The sequence below is a fragment of the Leucopleurus acutus genome (genome assembly GCF_964270905.1).
Source record: "Leucopleurus acutus genome assembly, chromosome: 3".
NCBI lineage: Eukaryota > Metazoa > Chordata > Mammalia > Artiodactyla > Delphinidae > Leucopleurus > Leucopleurus acutus.
The window spans coordinates 172,882,050-172,903,426 of record NC_139145.1 but is presented as its reverse complement, the minus strand read 5'-3'; positions in this window follow the sequence as shown (position 1 = coordinate 172,903,426).

Here is a 21,377-nt window from a genome sequence, read left to right as displayed (position 1 = left end):
CAGAGTCTTTTCCCTTATTACAAAATATTGAGTAGAGTTCCCTGTGCTATACAGTAGGTCCTTGGTGTTTATCTATTTTATATATAGTAGTGTGTACCTGTGAATCCCAAACTCCTAATTTATCCCTCCCTCCCCCTTTCCCCTTTGGTAACCATGTTTTTTGTTTGTTTGTTTGTTTGTTTTTCTATGTCTGTGAGTTTATTTCTGTTTTGTAAATAAGTTCATGTGGATCTTAAATAAAAATAAAAGCAAATAAATAAATATGACTTTCTCAGTTGGGATACTGTTCTGTTAAACAACAATAACAAAAGATGTATTATATCATGGCTTTTCTCTTATTACAAAACAAAGCTATTATAGCTCTATTATATCTGATACCATGCCTGGAAGGCATGGGCACCAAAAAAATAACTTTTAAATAAATGGATAAATCAGAGTATCCTAATACCAAATTTAAAAAAAAAAAAGAAAAAGAAAAAAAATGATCTATTTTCATAGGAATCACACATGCTTTTAGGTTTCTTGTGGTGTTTGAGGGATGATGGTGAAGCCCAAAATCCCCCATGTAAACTCATGTCCTCTTCATCCCTGCAGTGAACTCACTGATCAACTCACACAGAGAGCTCTACTCCTCTGACTCTGGGGCAGACCAGGGCTGAATCTCTTTGTTGATAATTAGCCTAATATTTAAGTAGATACACTGTTAAGTTTGAGGACCTGGTTAGACATTTGGGGTAAATGGGAAGGTGCTTTGAACGGATATAAATGGAGGCGTCATCAATATAGAGATGTTTTTTAAGCTACAAGTCAGGATGAGGTCATCATAGTAGTGAGTATAGGGGGAGATGAAGAAGAGACCCTCATCTACATTTAGGAGTGAAAGGTGGGGACTAACACATAACCAGAAGTGCATTCTTCACCAGGTGTGCAGACTGGAGCAGGTGGGCATTGGCACAGGTGTCATGGAGCCTGATTTCTACTGTAACCCTCTCACCCTCTAACCCTGAGGCAAGGAGTTTGCAGATGAGGTGTGTTTTTCTCGTCTCAAAGAATGTGCTTTACACTGTACTCTACTTTTCAGTGACTTAAAAATCTAGTTGGGTTAATTGAAAGAATTTTTTATTAGCTATCAGAAGGGATCAAGTTTAAATGACATAACTCAGCTTTGAATTCAATGACGTATTTGTAGGTTTGGGTCATTTTCTGAAGAATGAATACATCTCAGAACAGAAGCTAAATCCTCACATGACTGAGCAGAAGGTTCTAGAACCCTGTTCTTAACTGTAGGTTTGGATACAGGCATGTTTGACTGCAAACGGGCCGTTCTTTCTGACCCAGAGTGAAGAAATGAAGGAAACGACAAAGGAAAGAGAACTTATTTTGATACAAGTCATTTGGCCACGAGAAAAGACATTTGTGATGCAAAGAATAAATAATAGGAAAGTCCATTTGAATCTAATTCTGATGCTGTTTCTAGAATGCTGTCACTGGATGCGGTACAAAGGCAGCAGGAAAACACTCTCCAGGATGGAGTCATCTATTCTGCTCATCATTCTGTAACAACCTAATTGGGAAAACAATTTGAAAAAAGAATAGATACATGTATATGTATAACTGAATCACTTTGTCATACACCTGAAAGTAACACAACATTCTTAATCAACTACACTCCAATATAAAATAAAAAAGTTAAAAAAAAAAGTCAAAACAGAAGGAATCAAATCATTTTGTAAGTTTAGGTTAATGCAAAATGGGCATTTCTGCTTAAGAAATCAACTCTGGCAGGCAGGTCTTTCCCAGATTAAAAGTGTGGTGAGTATCAAAAGAAAAGTATAATCATAAGGCGATTATTTAGAATTAAATGTAATAGAACCATTATTTAAGATGTGTATATGGGTCCTTAAAAAGTGTACAGGCAGTTTTAGTGACCTTCATTTCTAAAATTAGACCTATTAATATAGCTGTATGTTCATAGCAATGATTACTACTGATTAATAGTTCTGTATGGTGTCATGTAAACACACACACACTCACTGAGTAGATGACACTAATTGAACAAAATAATTGATGGTGGTTATAACACCTACATTTGTGTCTGTGGGTGACTTTCTCTTTGGAGAGGGTGAGGTAAATTCAAATCATATTACTCTCAAATTATCAGATTTTAAAAGTACTTTAAATTTCCTTCAGAGTCAGCATTATAAGTAGAGGTATTTAAATTTTTTAACAATTTCCCCACTGTGATCTCCACAAAAATTGCAAAGGTTAAATATGATTGCTATTAAGTGTTTTATGTTTTCAAACAATGGCTCAATTTGGCCAAATTGGGGCAGAATTGGATGCTGGAGGATCCCGACTCAGAAACACACGCTCTGATACCAGGGATGTCGCTCCAGGTCATCAGAGCTCTCCTAGTCTCCTGAACTGGCTGTAATTCAGCACCACAAACTCAGTGACTGAAAGTAGAACACACATAATCTTATGGTTTTGTAGGTCAGAAGTCCATTTCTCCAAAGAAGACACGCGGATGGCCAACGGCCACATGAAAAATGATCAATGTCACTAATTATTAGAGAAATGCAAATCAGAACTACAGTGAGGTGTCACATAATGCCAGTCAAAAGAGCCATCGTCAAAGAGTCTATAAATAATAAATGCTGGAGAAGGTGTGAAGAAAACTGAACCCTCCTACACTGTTGGTGGGAACGTAAATTGGTACAGCCACTATGGAGAACAGTATGGAGCTTCCTTAAAAAACAACTAGAGTTACCATATGATCTTGCAATCCCACTCCTGGTCATATTTCCAGAGGAAAAAAATAATAATTTGAAAGGATATATGCACCCCAATGTGCATTGAAGCACTATTTACAATAGCCAAGACATGGAAGCAACCTAAATGTCCATCAACAGATGAATGGTTAAAGAAGATGTGGTACATGTATACAATGGAATATTGCTCAGCCACAAAAAAGAATGAAATAATGCCATTTGCAGCAATATTGATGGACCTAGAGATTATCATACTAAGTGAAGTAAGTCAGGCAGAGAAAGACAAACATCACATGATATCACTTATATGTGGAATCTAAAAAATGAAACAAATGAACTTATTTACAAAACAGAAGCAGACTCACAGACATAGAAAACAAACTTATGGTTACCAAAGGGGAACAGGGGGTGGGATAAATTAGTAGTTTGGGATCAACATATACACACTACTATATATAAAATAGATTATCAACAAGAACCTACTGTACGGCACAGGGAACTATACTCAATATCTTGTAATTACCTATAAGGGAAAACAATCTGAAAAAGAACAGGTATGTATAACTCATTCTATACACTTGAAACTAACACAACATTGTAAATCAACTATACATCAATAAAAAAAAATATCAGTTAAAAAAAAAAAAAGAAGTCCAAAATGGGCCTCATTGTAACTGAGCAGGACGCCATGGGGGCCTTCCCAGGACAGGCCTTTGCCCATATTTGCTTCTTTAGCTCCTCTCTGAAGTACCCAGATAATAGTAATTGATGCAAATTTCCTGAGTTGTTTGGCAGATGTGAAAAACACCCAGCAAATGGAAGATGTTAGCAACTTGATGACCTTGAGCACATAGCCCCAGGCCTCCTGGAGCCTAAGGACTGATAACATGAACCCCTGTGACACCACCCTGTTCCCTCACCATCAGCCCATCAGAGAATTGTGCACGAGCGGATCACCTACCCTGAGACCCCCTCCTGCTCACCTCGCTTTTAAAAATGCTTTGCCAAAACCCTTCAGGGAGCACGAGGCATTTTAGGGCATAAGCCACCTCGTCTCCTTGCATGGCCTTGCAATAAACCTTTCTCTGCTCCGAACTCCTACGTTTCAGTCTGTTTGGCCTCACCCTGCGTCCAGCCATGAACCTGAGTTAACAACTGGGCTAAAACCAGGATGCCTGCAGGGCTGCATTCCCTTTGGAGGCTCCAGGGTAGAATCTGTGTCCTGCCTTTTTCAGCTTCTCAAGGCCCTTGGATCCCCTGGATCATGGCCCCAGGTCACCCCATACTGCACCAGATCATCACATCCCCTCTCATTCTGACCCTCCTGCTCCTCTCTTATAAAGACCTTGGTGCTTATACTGTCATCATCATATATTGCATAATATGTATTGTAAAATAATTGTATTACTGACTAATTGTGATCAATATGGTAATTGGTGACTATATTGCGATTACATGGACTATAGGCGGGAGAATCTTCCCATCTCAGTATCTGTCATCACAGCTCATCTGCAAAGTCCCTTTTGCTTTGTAAGCTAACATATTCACATTGTCCTGCCTGTTACAATATTCCCTTCAATTATTTTTATCCTTGTAATTTTAAGACTAAAATTTGTTGTAGCTTTTGGTTGATCTTTATTCCACTGAAATTTTACTCTGTTAATAACTTCCCCAAATATCCAGGTATGTGAGAAATGACTGCCTTCCAAATATTATACAATCTGAGCTATCTGCTTCCTGATTCCACCTGGGACTTAGGCTTACCACCAAGACAGCTGAGGATGAACTGTGGGCCCTTCCTTGTGGGCCCAGGAAGAGTCTAGCTGCCCCCGTCATCACATGGTCCTCAGTGTTTCTGATGGAGTCCGTGGGGAACATCCTAGCAGGGGAGGCTGACAATGAACAACCTCCATAGTCTGTAAATACATTTTAGAGGATCTTTTCAGGGCTTGAGAAGAAATCTGGAAAGAAGCAAAGGTGGACACATTAAGGAAGGTTGGGACGGAGGCGCTGGGCTGACAGGGTGAGGAGGGCAGTTTTGAACTTGAAGGAAAGCGGCTGAAGTATCCTTGTTCAGAAGGTGGCGCTGGACAACCACATGGCCCTGAGGACCTCAGGAGGAAGTGAGTTCAGGCCGAGGAACAGCCAGTGCAAAGGCCTGTAGGCGGGCGTCTGACCAATCATGGAAATTAGCGCAGCTGCTGCAGACGGGGGAGTGTCCTGGGGACCCACCCTCGTCACCCTGCTTGTTGCCCCACAGGCCACGTCCGTCACTTTGGCCCTGCCATCTGCTTCTTTCCGGGTTCCTGTCTCTCAGTTCATGCCCTGTGAGGCCACTGTCCCCTGCCTGCCTCTTTTCTGAAGGCCGAGGCCTCTATCAAGGCAGCCCCTCCACCCCCTTGCTGCCCTGCCCTCCTCCCAGGTCGAGGTGTGTGTGAGGGGCCGGGGGACACCGGGAAGGTGGGTATCAATGTCCCTCCAGGCCCCACACACCCCCCAGCTTCTGGGTGTTCCTTCTCACCTGCTCACACTTTCTGTAAAGAGTTCTCGGGGTAAACCCTCCTTAAATCAGTCTAATCTGAGTGTGTCCCTGTGTCCTGCTGGGGCCTTGATTGACACAGGTGAAGAATCACACAGGACCTACAGGTCTTCAGGGACTTTGCCCTCCCTCCCAGGGAGACTGGGGCCTGTTGCTGTGAGCAGAGAACTGACGCGACCTCACTGACCTTGACAAGGACAGCTCTCAGAGAACAGGCTCCAAAGAACAGGGAGGGAAGAGGTGGTGTCCAGAGTGGAGGCAGGAGTTACAGCAGCTGTAGGGGATGATTGCTGGGGCCAGCGTGGAAGCTCTGAGGGCTCAAGGGTGGTCCAGCTCTGGAGGTACTTTGAACGTCAAGGCAACAGAATTTCTGCAGGATTTAGATGTGCGATGTGAGAAAAAGGAAGATACTGCCCATTGGTTTGGCGTGGGCCACTAGAAAGGCAACTTTGTGGCAGATTGACAAGAGAAAGGTTGTAGGTGCCACGGATTTTGGGGAGGAGGGTGGAGGGTTCTGTTTTGGACTCTGAGGAGGGTGAAGTATCAAATATCCAGGGCGGATGTGACCTTCCCTCTACCTCTCCCGTCTCACCACCGTCACTTCATACCTACAGGCTCTGCAGCAGACACATCTGCCTCCGTACACACCCTTGGACCCATCTCGGGGCCCCAGGCTGGCACCTTGGGGGGCCTCACTCCCTCTGCTCAAAAGGTTCATTTCCAAGTGACTCTCTTTCTCTACCTTCGAATAATTGCTCAGATGGCATCTTCTCATCCCAGCTTTTCTTTCCAGCCTGTATAAAATTGTGCATTCTCTTTTCAGATTTCCCTAGCCTCATTTCTGCTGAATTTTCTTATAATCCTTAGCACTGTCTAATGTATGACATGTGTTTTGCTGATTTATTGTGCTTATTTTCTGTCTTTCCTCTAGAAGATAAGCTCCATGGGGGAAGGGGGTTTTGTTTGTTTGGTTTTGTTTGGGCTTGTTTTCTTTTCTTTTCTTTTCTTTTTTTTTTGTCATTTTTCTTCATTGTGTTATATTTAGTGGCAAGAGTAGTGACCAGTCACACAGTAGATGCACAATGAGCATTTGTTGAAGAAAGGAACAGATGAAGACTGAGGACTTCTCATTATTTGCAGTTGTCTGAAAACTTGCATACTTGTGTATTTCATCGATTAAACACTCATAGGTAAGTTGCACCTGAGTGTCATCTGAGGCCAGGCACTGCGAATTGCAAAATAAACAAGATGTGGTCTCTGCCCTCACAGATTTTGTGTTCAGTCTAAACATTTTCAGGGAAAACAATCCAGTGGGACTGCCTTTAATTTATTTACATCCTTTTGATTCTCTCAAGCTTCACCTGCCTGCTAAGATTGAATCCATGTGCCTTTAAGAGAGAACAAAAACCTTTTCCAGTTGTTCTTGTCAATTTTTGCAACCGTCATATTTTTATTCAATTTGAACATATATTTTTTTATTAGTACAAGGACCCCTAAATAGAGGTTCTTAAAATTTACTTAACAGTGGTACAGTCTTGTCAGATAAGATCATGAGCAGAATCTGCTTATTCTAAATGGGAAGATGATATACAAGGCTTTCCCTTTCTCCTCTTGTATCATTTTGTTGAGGTTCATAGCTTTGTAGTTTAAATTCCTAGCATCTCTTATCACTAATGTGCCAAATGTACTTGCCAATTTGGGAAATTAGAAGAACACAACCATTCTTGATAATTTTGTATGTGGTTTTGCATCCATTAAATAGGATGCTGGGAGTATCTGGGGTACCTGCTGAGGGTTAGAGGGCAGCATCCCCTCCATGGAATATGCTTGACTTTGAACCAGTCCCAGTATCACTGTGAGATGCTTATTAACAAGGAAAATGTTGATGGAACATTTCCCAAGAAAGCTCCCAGGAAATAAAGAATTGTTTGTAGATATTAAAACATAATTTATGTTGATATCTGTCTGCTTTACAATCAAAAGATGAAAGTCTCCATTGAACCAATGATCACACATTCATTTCGCAGCAAAGTTAGTTTCTTCTGTCTCCTCTTGCGCACCCAAACCACTTAGAGGAGAAATGACAGTTAAGGAGGCGACTGCTGGCCACATTTGGGGCTGAGTTACTGCAGCATTGGCTGTCCCATTGCATAACACAAAGAAATTGGGTGAAGGAATAACTTCTAGGAAGTTATGTCCAGAAATAACAATAATGGAATTTGACGTGTACCACCTGTACTCTTACATTTCTTGAGAGTTAAGCACACCAGAGTGGCGAAGAACTCTAATAATTTTTTTCCTTAATCCCACATATGAAGTAGCTATGTTTTCCCCATAAGATTAATGAGGTAAGTTCATGTAAAGGTTATGTATTCAGCAAAAACCTGGAAGGAAAATTGGGAACACATTTAACATGATTTGTCATTAAAAATTATGCCCTGTCCGATTTTTTGATTACTGGGTTCTGATCACTGAGTTTCTTGCCAAGGAGTAGAACTCCAGTTCTATGAGAAAAATTAAAAAGAAAGAAAGAAACAAAGAAAGAAAAGAAAAAGAAAGAAAGAAAGAAAGAAAGAAAGAAAGAAAGAAAGAGAAAGAGAGAGAGATCTGCTAGAGGAGATGATGCCCTCTAACCCTCAGCAGGTACCCCAGATACTCCCAGCATCCTATTTAATGGATGCAAAACCACATACAAAATTATCAAGAATGGTTGTGTTCTTCTAATTTCCCAAATTGGCAAGTACATTTGGCACATTAGTGATAAGAGATGCTAGGAATTTAAACTACAAAGCTATGAACCTCAACAAAATGATACAAGAGGAGAAAGGGAAAGCCTTGTATATCATCTTCCCATTTAGAATAAGCAGATTCTGCTCATGATCTTATCTGACAAGACTGTACCACTATTAAGAAAGAAAGAAAGAGAAAGAGAGAGAGAGAGAAAGAAAGAAAGAAAGAAAGAAAGAAAGAAAGAAAGAAAGAAAGAAAGAAAGAAAGAAAGAAAGAAAGAAAAAGAAACCTGTTCAAATGGGATGGGTAGAAACAGGAATGTAAAAATATAACAACTTTACTAAATATTTCACATAAAAAAATTTGTGAAAACAGCTAAGATATGAAGCTATTATTGCCACTGAAATAATAGATTCATGAAATAAATAAATAGATTATTGCATCAATAGGTAGTGGGTTATACAAAGAGCTCTCCAGTAAAGTATCCAGGTGCATGCAAAATTATTATAACATTAGTGAGATATATTTGTTTTAAATTTTACAGTTTAATGAAAAATAATATAAAGCAATTTAAACTAAGGCAGAAAGAAAAACTAAGGCATTGGCATAAATTGCTGAGGTGTCCATTACAATATTGTCATCCAATGATAGCGATGACAGGATTCCAAGCAACATAGGGAAAAGACAAGGTGCCCCATGGCTGTGAGCATTTCTCCCCGGGTTTCTGCTTAAGGTTAAGAGACAGGATTGTCAACATTTGTTGAAAGTGCAGTAACTCTGTTCTCCATCATTCTGAAGCACTGTCTAGGTTAGACCCAATGGAACCTCTTTTGGAGATAAAAGTTAAAGATAACCATTGTGTCACGAAGGCTGAACATCAGTTTTCAAAATCTTCAGTTTGCTGGAGCCCCAAACCATTTATTGATTAAAAAATAAAAAGTAATTGACTACATCTATATTTAGTTGAAAATAATGTTTAATTTTTTTATTAAAACCAACATGCAATCCAGACTACAGGACGAGTGACAGTTGAGAGATAAGAACTTTAACTTTCATTTCTGGGGCCATGTTTGATCCCAGATTAGGTGGTTTCCCCAAATTTCATGGGCACATGAGTCAGGACAACCTTGCTTTTGGAGACAATTGTGCTTACAGCTCCCCCTCCCAGAGCCCACCTCTCTGTCTGCTTTTCCTTCTTAAGCCTCTTTTTTGTTCACGTATGACAGACGCCTGCTTTGCCTCTTGAGGTTGCTTTGAAAGCATGTAGCTTGTTTTCTTTAGTCTTAGAACCCCTTAATTTTGTGGAGTCGTCAGGTAACTTTCCTCTGCAAATGAGCTTTTGCTTTTTCTCATTCTTTCTGCTGTGGGCTGAAGGGTGCCTCACAAACAGGTATGTTAAAGTTCTATCTTCTGGTGCCTGTGAATTTGACCTTAGTTGAAAGTATGGTCTTTGCAGATGGAATCAGGTTAGAATGAGGTCATAATGGTTTAGGGTGGGCCCCAGATTTGAAGACTCATGTCCTTTTAAGAAGGACGTGTGAAGACAGACACACAGGGACAGCTGCCTGTGCTGGTGGGGGCAGAGATAGATGCGTGGAACAGTTCCTCCCTTGGAGCCACCAGAAGGTTCCAGCCAGCAATCCTTGACTGCAGACTTCTGGCCTCTAGAAGAGTGAGAATAAATTCATGTTGTTTTAAGCCCCCCAGCTTGTGGTCCATGTTACTCAAATACCCTCTGTTCCCCAAAGAAGCCTGCAACAGAGGGGGTCGACATGGTCCACTGGTGCCCCAAATGTAAACAGTCCTTCCAGGCTGGAGGGGACCCACCGAATGCAAGGACAGAATTCCCTGAAGGAAAGGGGCAGACTTTTTGGTGGTGAGGGAAAAGGGAAAGGCTATAATCCATCAACGTGTGCAAGCAGGAAGATGTGCCTGGAAAACAGGACTGAAGGAAAACACAAAAGAAAAACAAAGCCTTCCTTTCAAGTTGAAGAATAAGTCTGAAAAGTCATATGTCATATATGATGCCTATAAACTGTTAAGTTTTGTTATCCAACAACCAAGGAAGAAAATGGGGAAAATTAGGATTTTTCTTGAACTAAAATTACAGATATTTTTTTTATTTCCCTATTTTTTAAATTATTATACCATCAGGAAAACTTTCTAGATATTACATATGGAGGATTATTTTGTATGGCTCTGTTATAATAAAAGAACAATTAATCCAAAACCTGTGATTAAAACGTGAAAACTCAAGGGCTTCCCTGGTGGCGCAGTGGTTGAGAGTCTGCCTGCCGATGCAGGGGACACGGGTTCGTGCCCCGGTCTGGGAAGATCCCACCTGCCGCGGAGAGGCTGGGCCCGTGAGCCGTGGCTGCTGAGCCTGCACGTCCGGAGCCTGTGCTCTGCAACGGGAGAGGCCACAACAGTAAGAGACCCATATATCGCAAAAACAAACAAACAACAAAAAAAAAACCCGTGAAAACTCAAGAACATGTCAAATATTATTAGAGAATAAAGCATATTTTGTTCACTACATTCATGCTGTTAGACTATTATCCAATATTGAGCACAGTCTCAGTATTTCACAGTGATTTTTTTACAAATTAACTTAAATTGAAATGATCTTGATGACAGTCTCTTTGGCCTGAACTTGTAGTCAGAAATCTCTTTTCTAATTCTGATTTCCCCCCTGATTAATGTGCAAAGTGCAGGAATTCACAAGCATCTCCTCTCCTCAAATCCCATCTCTGTCAAAGAAGGAAAATAGAGCCTCCTTGCATTACCTGCATTCTGACTCCAGAGATGTTGAGAGGATAAAGCGATCACATATGCAAAAATCCTGGAGTGCCTCAAAAGTAATCTAATTTGCCTACTTAGAAGGTTTATTGAGGGGATAAAGGGAACTAGAATTTCTGTGAAGTGCTGTGAGCATCTCTGAAGAAAGGAAGCGTGTATATTCAGTTATGCACCCTCTGTATTAATATGCAGGAGAGTTCAATTCAAGAGTATTCTTATTCTGAAGAGATGCAGGAAGTCCTTCTCCTCTTAGATGTGCAGTTCGTTTTGTGATTATGCCCAATAAGTTAATCCTCCGGCTACTGATATCATTCAATTTCCATTTGAAATAGAGATGGTAAGACAGGTGTTAGCTGTGGATTTGATAGCACTGCTATCAGAATTTGTTTGTGTTATCCACCTAAAATTAAAACCTGGGAAAAGCAACTACTCATTGTTTTTAAAAATTTCACCAGTGTGCCCTGCTGGGGTCCTGCTCTGGGTGGTATGGGGCATCTGCATTGGACTGGCCACTGGCCATCTGTCCACTCCCAAGCAAATGCTCTGTTCGAGGTAGAGGCAGCCCCCCTTTGGCTTCTGTGTCACTTCCCAATCTGACTCCATTCTGATCCTGAGTCCTTGGCTGCTTCTGGATCAGTCTCAACCTGATGGCGACAACTCTGCTTATCTGTTTTTTTTTTTTCTTCTTTTCATTCAACCAACTCAAGAGCCTTTTCACACATCCCTTATTCTTTCTATTGTCCAAAGTCCTGCCTGGCCTCTGAGCATGACAGGAAACACTCAGCCTCCCTCCAGATGGCCAGGGGTGCCTCCAGTCACTGCGTTCCATGACTGCACTATCTGATCTAGCTTGAGTCCAGCCCCACCACCTACTATCTCTCAGGTGACACAGGGTGGCCTGACCCAGCCCACCCCATGTCCTGGTGGGCACTCCTCATCCCTTGGTTGAACCTCGGACTCAGGATCATTCCAGGCAGTAGCCAACTCCTTGTTTTAATTTGTTTGGGAAATTTATTCTAAAGATAAGAGAGAGGGGGTCGATATGAAGTGTGGAACAATATTGCTACAAAAACAGGCTCTTCTTTCTTGCCTGTCACAGAACGAAGACACATGATTCCTCACTCTCTGCTATAGCATTTTGATCACAGAAATCAGTATATAATAAAAATGTGGGGACTGTGCACACAAAGCTTTGAAAGTTACCAATATGAACTTTATCTATTGGGAGCCACATTCTAACATTGTTTACATGTAATGGCTAATAAAACATGAACAATAATCATTGAGGGAGCAAACGATAGAGTATATATGCCACATATCTATAGGCTTGGAAAAAAATTCCGTATTCCCAATGAATTTCCTTATTAGTGTCACTGTAGATAAGATATTACTAAAAAAGTATAACTAGAAAATAATTTTAATAGACAATGACAGGAATACAAATGCATGCACGCACACACACACACACACACACACACACATACATACACACAACTGCAAATATTGCAAAGAAAATGTAAAACATTAGACCTGAAAAGAACCACTGAGCTAGTGACACCCAGTGTGTGGCACATTCTGCATATAGAAATGTCAGGACCAGCCTAAGGGAAGAGTATGAAAAAAAAAAAGTCAAAACTTACTTTGGACGCCTCCCACCTAGGTAATCAAAATCTTCTTCCTTCCCCAATTCATTTCCATTGCTTTGTTTTTCCTTTCAAAGCATGATTAATTTCTTTCTCTTTCTGCCTCTTTTTGCCAAAATTTAGGCCAGTCTCTTGGAATCAGCTTCAGGGACGATAGGCTATAAAGTTTTGCTTGAGCTCACCCCACTGGGTATAATCTTGATTCCTTCTCAGTTCCAAAATTTCCTATAAGAAAATATCAGTGGTAGAATAAAATAGAGGTGAAAGCAGACAGATCTTGGTTCCAATTCACTTACCATCTGGTGGCATTAGGCAGCTTCTTAAACTATATATGTTTTTATTGTCTCACCTGTAATTGCATATAATAATGTCTAATTTAGGCAGTTCTTATAACAATTGAGTGACATCAAATATATAAAATATTTAAGAAGGTACCTGTTACAGAGTAAGCCTTCAGCAATGGTTTTATTTTCATTACTGTCTTATTGTTGTGGTATATATTTCTCATTTGAATTATAGTTCATTGTCTCTCTGTCCACATCATCTCTATTAGACTGTTAAAATTCTTTGAAAAGAAGGCTTATGACTTTTTCACCATTTTTGCCTACCTAAGTATGAGCTTACTGACTTTTGAATAAATGTATGTATGTAGCACTGTATGCCATGATGATAGAGAACTTCCCTACCAAAGGAATAGGTAAATCAAGACCTGACCATCCCCATCTAAGAAACTATCTGTCTCCGACTTAGGACCATGAAGATTTAATATGCCAAGTCCTGTCCTGGGAGTTCCCTGGAAAGAATAAGTATTATCTGTCTATACTATAGGAGCTTTATTTCTTTAGTCAACACCTAACAAAAAGGTGATTAAGTCAGGCTTGGGGGTTTTAATGGGTTCAAATATTTCTCTTAAATTTGTTTCTTTCCAGGAAGTTAAATTGTTTTTTCAGACTTGTCATTCAGAATTCCTAATTCAGAGTCTCTTCCTGCTAATCACCACACATGATGAGTGGGCATAAACACACAAGTGTGTGTAACTGAGAAAAGATACACAGTTGAGACCTAGTAGCATCAAGAAAATGGGGTTTGTCATTGGTACATAGCATGACCCCCAATTAGGTAGCTATGTCCCTGTAACCACACCTCCCCCAAACTCATTGGCTTAAGCAGTAATCATTCTTTCACATCCATGTGTTTGACCATCGCTGGTGGAGGTTGGGTGCAGCTGTTGGATCTTCTGTATTTTCCTTCGGGTTTGGCTCAGGTCTGCTCCAGATATGTTCTTCCTGGGCACAGGCTGAAGGGGTAGTAAATATCCAGGGGATACTTCTCTTATGAAAAATGGCACTTGCTTGCATTGCTTCTAGTAACATCCCACTGGCTTGAGTCACATGGCACCAAACCAAGGACAGAAGCATCTGCCATATTAATAATACTCACCATGCTAATCCTTTGTGTCAAACCAACACAAAACACAGCAAAGCTCAATATAAATGGGACATGGAAGTTGGAAGGGGTACAAAGTGTGAACATTTCTGAACAATACTCTAATCAACCACATGTCCAGAGTCTAATGACTTGTTCAAATGCTCAGCTTTGAGCATCAGGAAATGCAAGAAAATTACCTATAAAGCAAAGGGCTACTTTCATTAGAGAGAAAGAATGTCCATGGCAACGTTAGACTGTAACCTTACTGCTTTGGTTTATTTTTTTGTATATCTTGAAGACATTTTTAATTCTATTGTTTATAATATAAAGAGCTTATAATTCCATATGATCTCTATTCTTTTCCAATTATATTCCTAACTCCTTTCTTTTAAATTTGAAAAGAAGATAACATTCAATGGACTTGAGGTTTAAGTAAGGAGATTAGTTCTTTGGTAGCTAAATATTGAAGCAAATCCATTTGAATCTTGATTGAGACATTCTGAAGGAGAGTAGGGAGTTGTAGACCACAAGGTTGGATTAATATAAATTGATTTGTCCAAGGTTATTTGTTTAGGTAATGGAGGTAATAGAAGGAGGGCCCAAGGTCTCAGAGAACTGATGCTCTGAGACGTCGCCTCCTGTCATCATGTTCAAAGCAAGTTCACATCAGGGCAACTCCATTTAGTCAGGGAAAATTCAATTAGGATCATTCTGTGGACTGAAGTCTCCCAGTGGGATCTAGTAAGAAATATGGAGCTCTCACATTGTCTTAAACTATATGCTAACAAATGATGGTTTTGGCCCTGTTTTGGGATCATTGCTGTGTGTATGTTTTCTGTAATATTAATATAATAATGTTAATTAATCAAAGTGAGTTGTATTTGTATCATGTGCCTCATTCATATTTTTTGTATATGTCTCTTCCTAGTTTGAAAATATTATAGATTATGATTTCACTGTAAGTCTCTCTTAGCATCCCTTGGTATATAGATCTTTTTATCTTGAATTGAGCTATAGGTCAAATCATGTTGCCCCAAACCTAATGATGTACTTAGAAGTCTATTATAATTGTGTGATTCTGACATGGATAATATTAGTCCTGTTTTCTTACTTGAAGGTATTTTACTACTCAAATATATTCACACATGTACTATCAATCATAAAGCAAAAAACATTTAATATATATGTGTATATATATTTAATTTAAATATATTAAATAATGTAAATATATAAATATTACATAATTAATATATAAATATATTTTATCAACATGTATTTAATTAATATATATATTAATTAAATATACATTTTTAATTTTAAATATATATCTATACATATATTTTTTTTTTTCCAATATGGTGTTTCCTTGCAAATGGAAATCAATTCCCTGTACTTTAAAATACTTTCTGAAAGTAAATAAATAGTAAAGCTGCAAGAGTGAAGTACATTTTTTCCCCTGTAATCTTTGGTTTTAGAGACCACAGTCATTCTTTTTGTTTGTTTGTTTTTTCTTCTCAGAGTAACAGATGGAATCATTGATTAAAACTTCACAAATAAATAGAACCTATAACAAATAGTGTCCGGGAGACCTTTCATTTCCTAAATTTGATTCACTATAAGTCATAATTAAATAATACTAAGTGACAATTTGAGACTTATTCCAAGGGAAATGAATCACATGGAAGATCAAAATACTTTCAATGTGATTATTGAGATGGAGGAACCGAAGTGCACAGGGCCTGCTTTGGCTGGGATGCACCAAGCCTTGACTGTGGAGCAGCCGCTGTTGCCCCAGGGTAGGTGCTTACCCACCTTGAGAATTTCTGTTCATTTCAAGAGGTTTCCACCAAGGGTGATCCAGCCTTATTATCCTTCATTCAAGTGGATCAAAAATTAAGCTCAGATGGCAATTGTAATGTTAAGTTCAAGCAAGAGCCAAAGTCCACCACCCACCTTGAATATTTATAAGCTATTTCCAAGGACCAGAAGTAAAATTTCTGAGTGACATCAAAATTCAAATTACAGAAATTTACAAGAATGATCAGAGTAGTCACCAGCGCTACTCCAGGTGCTGTCTGGGTGAAGCTACTCTTGGGCCAGAAGTGTCTCTCTTTACAGGTTCTTCTTTCCAAGTCCTTCTTTGACTTGGAAGGAACATGATAATTGTGGATTCCAAGGCAGCAGGAGGAAATGGCCATACTTTTGACAACAATAGGAAAAAATATCTATCCTTCAGCCACTTATCATGTGCTGTAGTTTATAGTCAACTGTCAAATACAAATATTGATTGATCTCTCTTAAACATTGGTAATGACAAAATCTGCTGGCCACTTTGCACAAGGCATGCACTCCATAACACTCTGTGTGTGTGTGCACGTGTGTGTGTGTGTGTGTATTGTCAGGGTGCTGTCTCAGCTCTGCTCCGGAATCATGACTCTGGCCATTGTGCACAGAGCATGCATTCCCTAACACTTACAGCTGTCTGTGCACACCAGGAACTCTTGGCAACATCCTCCTCTATGTCCTGCTTCTACATCCTCATGACACAGAGGAAGGGAATTTGGCAGGACACCCTGTCTCTAAACATCTCCCTTAATTCCTCACCTATAAGAATTCATGGGTCATGAGAATGTGCTAGAGGCCTGAGGTAACTGGTGGGAATTACTGTAGTCTATTTACTGGGTTTCTGGAATTTAAAACTGTCTATAGATATGACTGTGTTTATGCCCCACACTGGACAGAGCCTGGTCTCCAGTCTTGACTCTTCTTGTCCACGGTCTCCTTTGTTTAAACTTCCACAGCATAATTTTTCATATTCCTTTAGGGAAGAAGCTTGGTCTTAAACTGCAATCTTTTGGTCTAGCTCTCCTGTTGAAGTTCCATAGGAACTAATTGTTTCATTGACTATTGGATAAATACATACTCAGTAACGTATTGTACCAGTGGGTCTAACTGGACTAGAGGAGGGAGAAGTAAAAAGTAGAATTAAAGATGATTCTCAGAATATCAGCTTGAGCAACTGAGTGGGTGGTGGTACCATTTACTGAGATGAAGAAGAAGATAGCATTGCTTTTCCTACAATCTGAGTTATTCAAGGTGGGGGGGGATTAAAAAAAAAACAAAGTAAGCTATAAGGAGAGGATTCCAATTGAGGTTTGAATTTCGAAGTACAGTACAATATGAAATAGAAACTCAGCACTGTTCTTCCTCTTTCTTGATCATCTAAGTTCAAATATAAAGATCTTTGACTGGGAAGTTTGTACATATGTTCACATTTCCTAAGGACCAAGGTTGATCATTACAAACAGTACATCTTAGCTTCATATTAAGGGGAAAAAAGCTTCCTGTTGATCATTTTTAGCTATAGAGACACAAGGTAAATCTTGAAAATGACAACCTTTCTTTTCTTTTCTTTCTTTCTTTTTTTTTTTTTGGTGCCTTAAGCCAGAAGGCATTCTTGTTCATGCATTTTCCCCATAATTCTCTCAGTAAGTGAAAGGCAAGTAAAAGATAATTTTCCTTATTTTCATGCAATCTCCAGTAGTCAGAGATGGGGTAGGGCTCTTAATATTACAATCTTACTGAGCAAAGGAGTCACACAGGTGTCCCTCTGTGGATTTTCCAAAACTCAACTGTTGGCCAAGTATCTTAATCCCCAAGCCCCATTGACACAGCAACTGTCTGTGTGTGAGAAGTGCCCAAGCTAACTGAGCAGGAGCCTTTGAAATATCTCTATTTTTTCTGTTTCAAAACCAATAACTACATGGGGTATAAAACAGTCATGGATCACCTAAGAAATGCAAAATTTACTCCAGGTATGGGAGAGGACACCCAGCTTCAAGGAAGCACCTGGACACCAGGTATCTGAAAATTATGTAAGTTACATGGTGGTTAGGTATCCAATCCCTATGCATACTGCTGGGATAGGTCTATTTTAATACCATGCTACATTAACAGAAGTTCTATAAGCATCCTTTATTGCATTTATAGCATGCATATTTAACTTTTTAAATACTCTCAAATTAAAGCATGTTATGTTTGAATTGTTAGGTAGATAGTAGCACAAATCATTACATGAAAGATAATTTTTTGTCTTTCTCCAGTGGAATCCTACTGCTGTGTAAGGTATACCTAGTTTCTAATGATCTGAAGGGGAAGTGACCAGAGTTGGCATTTTGTACCAGGCAGACACTGCAAAGCACAAATCCTTCATTTATTTAACTTTCTTCACTATGGTTTTTAAAAACATAATAGGTTGGTTTTAAAACCAGCAATTCTTTCAAGGAACAAAATTGTCACAAAAGGTACAAATATTACAGTTAATAAACATCATTTTGAATACTTACTATTCTTAAGGAGGAAAACAATTTTTAACTCAACAAATTCCCACTGTTTTAGTAAAATATTTAAGAAAGCAATTAACCAATTATCTTATTGCTCATAAACATTAATGAATGAACGTTGGCTATTTTAACTCTTAATGTAAAAATTGAGTTGATTGCTTCCTTAAATTCTTTGATGTGAGTGTATTACCTTAGGGAGGGTTCACATTAGTTCATTGCTTTCCAGTAGATTTAGATTTTCCCCTTTCCCCTATTAAAACACAATAAACAATAAATCAATCATAGTAAACCAGTGTGTGCCTTCCTTTTTTACAATTCTAGCTATACTCCAGAGATAATGTCATCTGGGTTTTCAAACAAGTTGGCAGCATTTTCATACCTTATCAACATACTTCTAATACCAAAGGGTTTGCAACATCATAAAATGTTCATTTGCTTTGATTGTTCATCCCATATGATATGGTGAACATTACAATGCAACATAGATTGCTTTTGTTGCTTCCATTTCCAAAGATAATTCTGTATTGTAAAAACAAATGACCCCAGAACGTATTTCATGTAGTTTTAAAGGCAAAATACATAACCATTTAGAAGATTCTAAATGTAAGAGGGTTAGGTCACATTCTACAGCAATTTTGAGCTATGCATTCTCTTTAAATTGCTTTATCAAGCAGTTATCATTATAATGGTATGAGCAGTGCAAAACTCTAACTATACAGGTACACTTATTCACTATACAGTAACTAAGGACCTTATCACCCATCTTCTGGAGGCAAAAAGGCAGTAACATGACGGTTATAAACAACTGGGCCAGGACTGCAGCACTATTTGGGGCAGCCTATGGAACTAACTAACACAGTCCAGGAGGAAGAAAACTGACTCCACATTTTGTTGCTGACCCTAACCCTTTCTCGTCTTGTCTCCTGAATGGGACATTGAAGTTTAGGGCCCCAACCCATATACCAACATCTGAGTCCACAGCATGAAGTTCAGGTAACTGGAACTTGAAAAAGAGAAATCCCTTAAGATAAAAATACACAACACTTTCTCCGAGATAGTAATTTCCTATGCTGTAAGAGATACTGATCTTGAGCTTCTTTGGTAGGACTAATGATGGACTCTGGGAGGGCTCATGCCAAGGAGTACTTCCTGGAACTTCTACTGCCAGTGTCCTTGTCCCCATGGTGAGCCACAGCCACCTCTTGCCTCTGCAGGAGACCCTCAACACTAGCAGTTGGCAGTTTCAGACTTGGAAAAAATATAATACTCTGACAAGAGGGCAGACAGCAGAAGCAAGAAAAACTACAATCCTGCAGCCTGTGGAACAAAAACCACATTCACAGAAAGATAAACAAGATGAAAAGGCAGAGGACTATGTAACAGATGAAGGAAAAAGATAAAACCACAGAAAAACAAGTAAATGAAGTGGATATAGGCAATCTTTCTGAAAAATAATTCAAAATAATGATAGTGAAGATGATCCAGGACCTTGGAAAAAGAACGAAGGCAAAGATTGAGAAGATGCAAGAAATGTTTAACAAAGACCTAGAAGAATTAAAGAAAAAACAAACAGAGATGAACAATACAATAACTGAAATGAAAAATACACTAGAAGGAATCAGTAGCAGAATAACTGAGGCAGAAGAATGGATAAGTGACCTGGAAGACAGAATGGTGGAATTCACTGAAGTGGAACAGAATAAAGAAAAAAGACTAAAAAGAAATGAAGACAGCCTAGGAGACCTCTGGGAAAACATTAAACACAACAACATTTGCATTATAAGGGTCCCAGAAGGAGAAGAGAGAGAGAGAAAGGACCCGAGAAAATATTTGAAGACACGATAGTCTAAAATTCCCTAACATGGGAAAGGAAATAGCCACCCAAGCCCAGGAAGAGCAGAGAGTCCCAGCAAGGATAAATCCAAGGAGAAACATGCCAAGACATATAGTAATCAAACTGATAAAAAATAAAGACAAAGAAAAATTATTGAAAGCAGCAAGGGAAAAATGACAAATAACATAAAAGGGAACTCCCATAAGATTAACAGCTGATTTCTCAGCATAAACTCTACAGGCTAGAAGGGAGTGGCATGATATATTTAAAGTGATGAAAGGGAAGAACCTACAACCAAAATTACTCTACCCAGCAAGGATTTCATTCAGATTCAACAGAGAAATCAAAAGCTTTACAGACAAGCAAAAGCTAATAGAATTCAGCACCACCAAACCAGCTTTACAACAAATGTTAAAGGAACTTCTCTAAGTGGGAAACATAAGAGAAGTAAAGAACCTACAAAAACAAACCCAAAACAATTTAAAAAATGGTAATAGGAGCATACATATTGATAATTACCTTAAACAAAAATGCATTAAATGTTCCAAACAAAAGACAAAGTCTCACTGAATGGATCCAAAAATAAGACCAATATATATGATGTATACAAGGGACCAGCTTCAGACCTAGGGACACATACAGACTGAAAGTGAGGGGATGGAAAATGATATTCCAAACAAATGGAAATCAAAAGAAAGCTGGAGTAGCAATACTCATATCAGATTAAATAGACTTTAAAATAAAGAATGTTATAAGGGACAAGGAAGAACACTACATAATGATCAAGGGATCAATCTAAGAAGAAGATATAAAAATTATAAATATATATGCACTCAACATAGGAGCACATCTATACATAAGGCAACTGCTAACAGCTATAAAAGAGGAAATCAACATTAATACAAATATAGTGGGGGTCTTTAACATTTCACTTACACCAATGGACAGATCATCCAAAATGAAAATTAATAAGTAAACACAAGCTTTAAGTGACACAATAGACCAGAGAGATTTAATTGATATTTATAGGACATTCCATCCAAAAACAGCAGATTACACTTTCTTCTCAAGTGCACATGGAACTTTCTCCAGGATAGGTCACATCTTGGGTCACAAACCAAGCCTCAGTAAATTTAAGAAAATTGAAATCATATCAAGCATCTTTTCTGACCACAACACTATGAGATTAGAAATCAATTAAAGGGAAAAACCCGTAAAAAACACAAACACATGGAGGCTAAACAAAATGTTACTAAATAACGAAGTGATCACTGAAGAAATCAAAGAGGA